Genomic DNA, 9,516 nt, shown 5'->3' on the forward strand with positions numbered 1-9,516 from the left:
CTGGACTATAGTCCTGAAGGACAGACAGAGAGGCTTACTGGATACAGTCCTGAAGGACAGACAGAGAGGCTTACTGGATACAGTCCTGAAGGACAGACAGAGAGGCTTACTGGATACAGTCCTGAAGGACAGACAGAGAGGCTTACTGGATACAGTCCTGAAGGACAGACAGAGAGGCTTACTGGATACAGTCCTGAAGGACAGACAGAGAGGCTTACTGGATACAGGCAGACACACACCTTCACGAAGTCAACAGTAGAGTAGTACGCGTAGGAGATACAGTTAGGATCAGACACTCCTGGACCAGAGCTCTCTGGGACCTCCCATCTGAACTCTGTCATATAACCTGGGGATGAGAGAATAGAAGGAGAGGAGAGGAGGAGAGAGATGGAGAGGGGAAAAGGAGAGGAGGAGAGCGGAAAAGGAGAGGAGAGGGGATGAGAGAGGAGGAGGAGAGGAGGATAGAGGGAGAGGGGAGGGGGAGAGAAGGAGAAGAGGAGAGAGGAAAAGAGTGATAAGGAGAAGAGGAGAGGAGGAGATAAAAGTGGAGGATCACACACACATTAACATGGACCTTTGTTGGTTGGACAGGTGTGTCTGTGTCTGTGATGTCCACTCTGTGTGTTTGTGTGTGTGTTTTACCTGGTTGGACAGGTGTGTCTGTGATGTCCACTCTGTGTGTTTGTGTGTGTGTTTTACCTGGCTGGACAGGTGTGTGTGTCGGTAGTGACCACTCCGTGAGCGTGTATAGAGTACGGACGGCTGGCTCTGTTCTTAAAGGTGATCAGAACCTCCTCTCCCACCTCCACCCTGATGATAGGACCTGTAGGAACGACACACAAACACTCCAGTAACCTACCAATCCCAGCTAGCGCATAAACATTCTGAGAACCATGTGTTTCTTAGAGCTTGGTGAGAGCATGGTTGTCCTACGGTTATTTAGCCTACAACCTTCCCACAACGTTCTGGGAACGTTGCTTGGCTTTGGAACATTCTCAGCATATTTAAGGAACTTGACAATAAAACGCTATTTTCTTTTTGTATTTCGTTCCTTTTAACAGAACGTTTGGTTACATTTAATTAACATTTATGGAAAAGGTTCTAGGAATGTTCTCCAACTGGTTTGACATTGGGAAAGTTCTCAAATAGTTCAGAGGACGTTAAAAACGATGCTTTTCTGTGGGTAATTTCAGTGGCATCATCACGCTAAAGGGCATGAATGTAGATGAGTGAAGTTCCATCTCATGCTTCTCTGCGCTGATATTTCATCTGCAGTGTGAGGGAGGTGGCAGTGTGTGAGGGGAGGTGGCACCAAAACGTATAGTGTGATCAGTATCACATAGAGCGTTGTGGTATAATCAGTGTGGCATAGAGGTTTAACAAAATGCTTCAAAATGCACCACCGTCAATACACCGGAAGCCGTCATATTGGACCTCCACAGAGAGAGAGGAAGGGTTAACTGGACCTCCACAGAGAGAGAGAGAGAGAGAGAGAGGAAGGGTGAACAGGACCTCCACAGAGAGAGAGGAGGGGTTAACTGGACCTCCACAGAGAGAGAGGAAGGGTGAACAGGACCTCCACAGAGAGAGAGGAAGGGTTAACTGGACCTCCACAGAGAGAGAGGAAGGGTGAACTGGACCTCCACAGAGAGAGAGGAAGGGTGAACTGGACCTCCACAGAGAGAGAGAGAGAGAGAGAGGAAGGGTGAACTGGACCTCCACAGAGAGAGAGGAAGGGTTAACAGGACCTCCACAGAGAGAGAGGAAGGGTGAACAGGACCTCCACAGAGAGAGAGGAAGGGTGAACTGGACCTCCACAGAGAGAGAGGAAGGGTGAACAGGACCTCCACAGAGAGAGAGGAAGGGTGAACTGGACCTCCACAGAGAGAGAGGAAGGGTGAACTGGACCTCCACAGAGAGAGAGAGAGAGAGAGAGAGGAAGGGTGAACAGGACCTCCACAGAGAGAGAGAGTTTGTTTGGGAGCGCGGATCCCAGACCCACCCTCTCCGTGGCCAATTATGTGTGAAACACCTCACTGACCTAGAAATCCCTTGGACATGATGAAAACAAACCCCGGTGTCTCCTTTAAGGAAGTTATTCAAAAACCTCCAAATAACCTATCATGACCATTCTCAGAGCGTAAATAAAACCTCCCAGGAAAACGTTCTCGGGAACCTAAGAATAAACGTTCCCAGAAAAGGAAAAATGTTCAGTTGGTTTCTCGGAACGTTTTAAAAACGTTCCGTTTCAAACGACCAACATGAAACCAAAAAACATACGTTCCCACAACTTCCAAGGAACCAAATGTGCTAGCTGGGAATTGATGTGCTGCCAGAATGGCATATGGTTAATTGTTTCAGTGACTGCTTTAAAGAGACGTTATAAGTCTCACTAATCCTGCCTACTTCTCCTCTACTTCCCTTCATGGATTTGAAAGGAAATGACTGATATATAGAAACTCAGTGTAGCCTATGTCTTCACCAATCCAATGCTTTTAGATTTGCTGAAAGTAGTGAACAAGTGCAAACATCAGGAGGGAGAAGATATTATTGGGACCCCCACCCTACCCAGAATGCCGAGGTGCAGTTGTTCAGGTTGCAGTTCTGTCTGTGTCCTGAAGGTGTCATCAGTGTACTGTCTATACACCGCCTTCTTATAGCGTGGACCAATACGATTCTCTCCCTGCCCACGAATATACTGCCTGGACTGGGACACGGACACACAAAATTATGAATGAATGAATCACACACACGCACACACACACACACACACACACACACACACACACACACACACACACACACACACACACACACACACACACACACACACACACACACACACACAAGCATTTTGCTACACTGGCAATAGCATCTGCCTAATCCTGCTTATGTGACCCTGTGATTGGATTTGACACACAGAAACACCCTCCTCCTCCTCTCTCTACCTGTCCTCCTCTGTAGCGTGATGTTTCTCTAGTTCCCAGGCCCGGTCAGGTGAGTAGTCCCACTCCACCTCCTCTGCGCTGACGTAGTAGCGAACCACGGACGAGGCACGCGAGTGTGTGTGTTTCACGTCGGGTGAGCAGGGCTTCACAGAGTACTGCTGTCTCATCCCTCCATTATAGTGGTCAGTCACTCTGCAGCTCACCTCAAATACACCTAGAGACACAAGGGGTTAGAGGTCAGGGGTCAGAGGTCAGGGACAGTGGTTAACATTAGAGTGGTCAGTCGCTCTGCAGCTCACCTCAAATACACCTAGAGACACAAGGGGTTAGAGGTCAGGGGTCAGAGGTCAGGGACAGTGGTTAACATTAGAGTGGTCAGTCACTCTGCAGCTCACCTCAAATACACCTAGAGACACAAGGGGTTAGAGGTCAGGGGTCAGAGGTCAGGGACAGTGGTTAACATTAGAGTGGTCAGTCACTCTGCAGCTCACCTCAAATACACCTAGAGACACAAGGGTTAGAGGTCAGGGTCAGAGGTCAGGGACAGTGGTTAACATTAGGTGGTCAGTCACTCTGCAGCTCACCTCAAATACACCTAGAACACAAGGGGGTTAGAGGTCAGGGGTCAGAAGGTCAGGGACAGTAGTTAGAGTGGTCAGTCACTCTGCAGCTCACCTCAAATACACCTAGAGACACAAGGGGTTAGAGGTCAGGGTCAGAGGTCAGGGACAGTGGTTAACATTAGAGTGGTCAGTCACTCTGCAGCTCACCTCAAATACACCTAGAGACACAAGGGTTAGAGGTCAGGGGTCAGAGGTCAGGGACAGTGGTTAACATTAGAGTGGTCAGTCACTCTGCAGCTCACCTCAAATACACCTAGAGACACAAGGGGTTAGAGGTCAGGGGTCAGAGGTCAGGGACAGTGGTTAACATTAGAGTGGTCAGTCACTCTGCAGCTCACCTCAAATACACCTAGAGACACAAGGGGGTTAGAGGTCAGGGGTCAGAGGTCAGGGACAGTGGTTAACATTAGAGTGGTCAGTCACTCTGCAGCTCACCTCAAATACACCTAGAGACACAAGGGGTTAGAGGTCAGGGTCAGAGGTCAGGGACAGTGGTTAACATTAGAGTGGTCAGTCGCTCTGCAGCTCACCTCAAATACACCTAGAGACACAGGGGTTACAGGTCAGGGTTAGAGGTCAGGGGTAAGAGGTCAGGGTTAGAAGTCAGGGTAGAGATCAGGGGTGAGGTCAGGGGTAGTCAGGGATTGGAGATCAGGGTTAGAGGTCAGGGTTAGAGATCAGGGTTAGAGGTCAGGGGTAAGAGGTCAGGGTAGAGGTCAGGGGTTAAGAGGTCAGGAGTAAGAGTTGTGAAAAACAAATGAATCATTTCCATGTAGACATGCAGGGTTTCCACCGTCAGCAGCATCACGGAGTGTAAATCTGAAACAAGTCATTTCCTGAATAGACATGACAGTTGTCTGTCTGACTCAGTGATCCTGCTGTTGTTATACACCTCCCTGTTAATCTTAATGTTGACCGGTGTCGCATTCAAACTCCTTCAGGGGGACCCCATTTATTTCCACATCAATTTCTCACCACATTTCTGTATGTTAATCTCCATTCAAAAAGAAAACATATATATATATACATTCAGTAAATAAAATGTTCTTTTTTTCAAACTATCTTTCTCAAAAACGCTTGCATGTATCATCTGTACTCTTAAATGTTTGTTCCGACATTTTAGAGATTTTTTGCAGTTCGGGTTCGTGTGTTTATTATGGATCCCCATTAGTTCCTGTCGAGGCAGCAGCCACTCTTCCTGGGGTTTATTATGGATCCCCATTAGTTCCTTTCAAGGCAGCAGCTACTCTTCCTGGGGTTTTTATTATGGATCCCCATTAGTTCCTTTCAAGGCAGCAGCTACTCTTCCTGGGGTTTATTATGGATCCCCATTAGTTCCTGCCAAGGCAGCAGCTACTCTTCCTGGGGTTTATTATGGATCCCCATTAGTTCCTGCCAAGGCAGCAGCTACTCTTCCTGGGGTTTATTATGGATCCCCATTAGTTCCTTCCAAGGCAGCAGCTACTCTTCCTGGGGTTTTTATTATGGATCCCCATTAGTTCCTGCCAAGGCAGCAGCTACTCTTCCTGGGGTTTATTATGGATCCCCATTAGTTCCTTCCAAGACAGCAGCTACTCTTCCTGGGGTTTATTATGGATCCCCATTAGTTCCTGCCAAGGCAGCAGCTACTCTTCCTGGGGTTTATTATGGATCCCCATTAGTTCCTTCCAAGGCAGCAGCTACTCTTCCTGGGGTTTATTATGGATCCCCATTAGTTCCTGCCAAGGCAGCAGCTACTCTTCTGGGGTTTATTATGGATCCCCATTAGTTCCTGCCAAGGCAGCAGCTACTCTTCCTGGGGTTTATTATGGATCCCCATTAGTTCCTGCCAAGGCAGCAGCTACTCTTCCTGGGGTTTATTATGGATCCCCATTAGTTCCTTCCAAGGCAGCAGCTACTCTTCCTGGGGTTTTTATGGATCCCCATTAGTTCCTGCCAAGGCAGCAGCTACTCTTCCTGGGGTTTATTATGGATCCCCATTAGTTATTGCCAAGGCAGCAGCTACTCTTCCTGGGGTTTGTTATGGATCCCCATTAGTTCCTGCCAAGGCAGCAGCTACTCTTCCTGGGGTTTATTATGGATCCCCATTAGTTCCTTCAAGGCAGCAGCTACTCTTCCTGAGGTTTATTATGGATCCCCATTAGTTCCTTCCAAGGCAGCAGCTACTCTTCCTGGGGTTTATTATGGATCCCCATTAGTTCCTGCCAAGGCAGCAGCTGCTCTTCCTGGGGTTTATTGTGGATCCCCATTAGTTCCTGCCAAGGCAGCAGCTACTCTTCCTGGGGTTTATTATGGATCCCCATTAGTTCCTTCCAAGGCAGCAGCTACTCTTCCTGGGGTTTATTATGGATCCCCATTAGTTCTGTCAAGGCAGCAGCTACTCTTCCTGGGGTTTATTATGGATCCCCATTAGTTCCTGCCAAGGCAGCAGCTACTCTTCCTGGGGTTTATTATGGATCCCCATTAGTTCCTTCAAGGCAGCAGCTACTCTTCCTGGGGTTTATTATGGATCCCCATTAGTTCCTGTCAAGGCAGCAGCTACTCTTCCTGGGGTTTATTATGGATCCCCATTAGTGATAGTGTTGTTAAGAAGGTAGAAACTAGGACCTGCCTTGTTGATAGTGTTGTTAAGAAGGTAGAAACTAGAACCTGCCTTGTTGATAGTGCTGCAAAGAAGATAGATACTAGAACCTGCCTTGTTGAAAGTGTTGTTAAGAAGGTAGAAACTAGAACCTGCCTTGTTGATAGTGCTGTAAAGAAGGTAGAAACTAGGACCTGCCTTGTTGATAGTGTTGTTAAGAAGGTAGAAACTAGGACCTGCCTTGTTGATAGTGTTGTTAAGAAGGTAGAAACTAGAAACTGCCTTGTTGATAGTGTTGTTAAGAAGGTAGAAACTAGAAACTGCCTTGTGATAGTGTTGTTAAGAAGGTAGAAACTAGAACCTGCCTTGTTGATAGTGTTGTTAAGAAGGTAGAAACTAGAACCTGCCTTGTTGATAGTGTTGTTAAGAAGGTAGAAACTAGAACCTGCCTTGTTGATAGTGTTGTTAAGAAGGTAGAAACTAGAACCTGCCTTGTTGATAGTGTTGTTAAGAAGGTAGAAACTAGAACCTGCCTTGTTGATAGTGTTGTTAAGAAGGTAGAAACTAGAACCTGCCTTGTTGATAGTGTTGTTAAGAAGGTAGAAACTAGAGCCTGCCTTGTTGATAGTGTTGTAAAGAAGGTAGAAACTAGAACCTGCCTTGTTGATAGTGTTGTTAAGAAGGTAGAGCACTGCCTTATTTTTTTAACCATTTAAGTCAGTTAAGAACAAATTCTTATTTCAATGGGGTAGAACAACAGATTTGTACTTTGTCAGTTGGGGATTCGATCCAACAACCTTTCCAGTTTACACTCTGGCTTTACTCTGGCGTTCCGCCAGCCCAGTCAAAACTGTTCGCTGCTCTGGCCCCCCAATGGTGGAACAAACTCCTCACGACGCCAGGACAGCGGAGTCAATCACCACCTTCCGAGACACCTAAAACCCCACCTCTTTTTAAGGAATACCTAGGATAGGATAAAGTAATCCTTCTCACCCCCTCCTTAAATGATTTAGATGCACATTGTAAAGTGGCTGTTCCACTGGATGTCAGAAGGTGAATTCACCAAAAGTCGCTCTGGATAAGAGCGTCTGCTAAATGACTTAAATGTAAATGTACTGTGCATATTGTTAGTAAAATTGGAAGATTAGTGTTGTGCTTGTTGAATGTCCTTCCCTATAAGCATGCTGAAATTCTGTCAATTTGTGTACTGTAAAATAGCATTGTATCTGATCAACGCCATTTTTTCCAAAGGTTTACTAAGGGTTGGTAACAGGCTGATTGGTCGGCTATTTGAGCCAGTAAAGGGGGCTTTACTATTTTTGGGTAGCGGAGGGACTTCAGCTTCCCTCCAGGAAGTACTCATATAGGAGCAACAATATAGTGTCATTTTGGTTTATGTTCAAATCTCCAATTTAGATGTTCCTACTTCCTTTGATCAAGTGTTCTTAAGGTCACAGGAAGTGGGCTGTGAGGTCAAGTCAGTGAGGTCATCCATTAAAAATAACAGGAACTCTCTGTCACAGCCAACAGTCTGGCGTGAACACCGTGTGTGTGTGTGTGTGTGTGTGTGTGTGTGTGTGTGTGTGTGTGTGTGTGTGTGTGTGTGTGTGTGTGTGTGTGTGTGTGTGTACATACCAGGTGTGTGTGTGTGTGTGTACATACCAGGTGTGTGTGTGTGTGTGTGTGTGTGTGTGTGTGTGTGTGTGTGTGTGTGTGTGTGTGTGTGTGTGTGTGTGTGTGTGTGTGTGTGTCTGTCTGTGTGTGTGTACATACCAGGTGTGTGTGTGTGTGTGTACATGCCAGGTGTGTGTGTGTGTGTGTGTGTGTGTGTGTGTGTGTGTGTGTGTGTGTGTGTGTGTGTGTGTGTGTACATACCAGGTGTGTGTGTGTGTGTGTACATACACCAGGTGTGTGTGTGTGTGTGTGTACATACCAGTGTGTGTGTGTGTGTGTGTGTGTGTGTGTGTGTGTGTGTGTGTGTGTGTGTGTGTGTGTGTGTGTGTGTGTACATACCAGGTGTGTGTGTGTGTCTGTGTGTGTGTGTCAGTGTGTCAGTGTGTGTGTGTGTGTGTGTGTGTGTGTGTGTGTGTGTGTGTGTGTGTGTGTGTGTGTACATACCAGGTGTGTGTGGCAGCATGCTGACTGCAGCGGTGGTGTGAGGGAACAGGCTGAGTGTATCTCTGGTAGTACCGTGTCTCTGGAAGGTGTTCCCCCTCCCAGTACACCCCATGGATGTCCACCTCCGTACCCAGCCCAAAGGTGTACCAAAAAAACCCTGTCCCCGGAACACATATCCAGGCCTGGAAGGTTTCCGTACATGAAGCCATTCACCGCTGAGAGAGAAGGAGGGAGAGATGATATCAACAACTACACCACTGTGCGAGAAGGAGTGGAATTGGGAGGAGGAAGGAGAGAGAGGAAAAGGGAGGGAGAGAGGAGAAGGGAGGAGAGAGGGAGAGAGAGGAGAGGAAGGGGGAGAGGAAGAGAGAAGGGAGGGAGAGTGGATAGGAAAGAAGGGGAGGAGAGGAGAGAGGGAGGAGGAGAGGGAGGAGAAAGAGGAGAAAGGGGGGGAGAGGGAGGGCAGGGGGAGAGAGGAGGGGAGAGAGGCGAGAAAGGAGAGGAGGGGGGAGAGGATGAGCGGGGAGGAGAAAGGAAGAGGGGAGAGAGGAGGGAGGGAAGACGGGGGAGAGAAAATATCAACAACTACACTCAGAGGAGATATAGAAAGTAGTGAAAAGTTGACTGCAATGATAACAAAATAGTCGACGAATGGAAAAAGACAGTTCTGCATACTAAGTATCCAGTTAGAGCTGGGTCAGTTCAGGACACGGCGGTGGGTATCATACCACGTGCATGTTGTTGCTCTCCTGAAAGTCCTGGCTGTCTGGGTCTGACCGGTCCGATCCATAGGTCTCTATGTTCCTCTGAAGGTACCAGCCTGGTTCTCATCCATTACAGAGAACAGCAGGAACAACTCCCTGTCCACGTCCCTCTGCACCACACACACGCGCGCGCACGCGCACACGCACGCACGCACACCCACCACACACGCACGCACGCGCGCACGCGCACACACACACACACACACACACACACACACGTAGATAAGATGATAAGAGCAATGCTGTGATGTGTGGTTGTGGGGTGTATCTATGTCATGTATGTTACAGTTAAAGTCAGAAGTTTCACCAAAATAATACTAATACATTTAAAAGTACATTTAAACTCAGTTTTTCACAATTGCTGACATTTCATCCCTAGTAAAAATTCCACCGTTTTAGGTCAGTTAGGATCACCACTTTATTTTAAGAATGTGAAATGTCAGAATAATAGTAGAGAAGAATGATTTTATTTCAGCTTTTAT

General features: G+C 47.3%; 1 pseudogene; it reads right to left on the minus strand.

Moving 5' to 3' along the window:
- Positions 1 to 106: 106 nt before the first annotated feature.
- Positions 107 to 8,943, minus strand: LOC135534209 (ceruloplasmin-like; annotated as a pseudogene).
- Positions 8,944 to 9,516: the final 573 nt, after the last annotated feature.

Source organism: Oncorhynchus masou, unplaced genomic scaffold (genome assembly GCF_036934945.1).
Source record: "Oncorhynchus masou masou isolate Uvic2021 unplaced genomic scaffold, UVic_Omas_1.1 unplaced_scaffold_3141, whole genome shotgun sequence".
Lineage (NCBI taxonomy): Eukaryota > Metazoa > Chordata > Actinopteri > Salmoniformes > Salmonidae > Oncorhynchus > Oncorhynchus masou.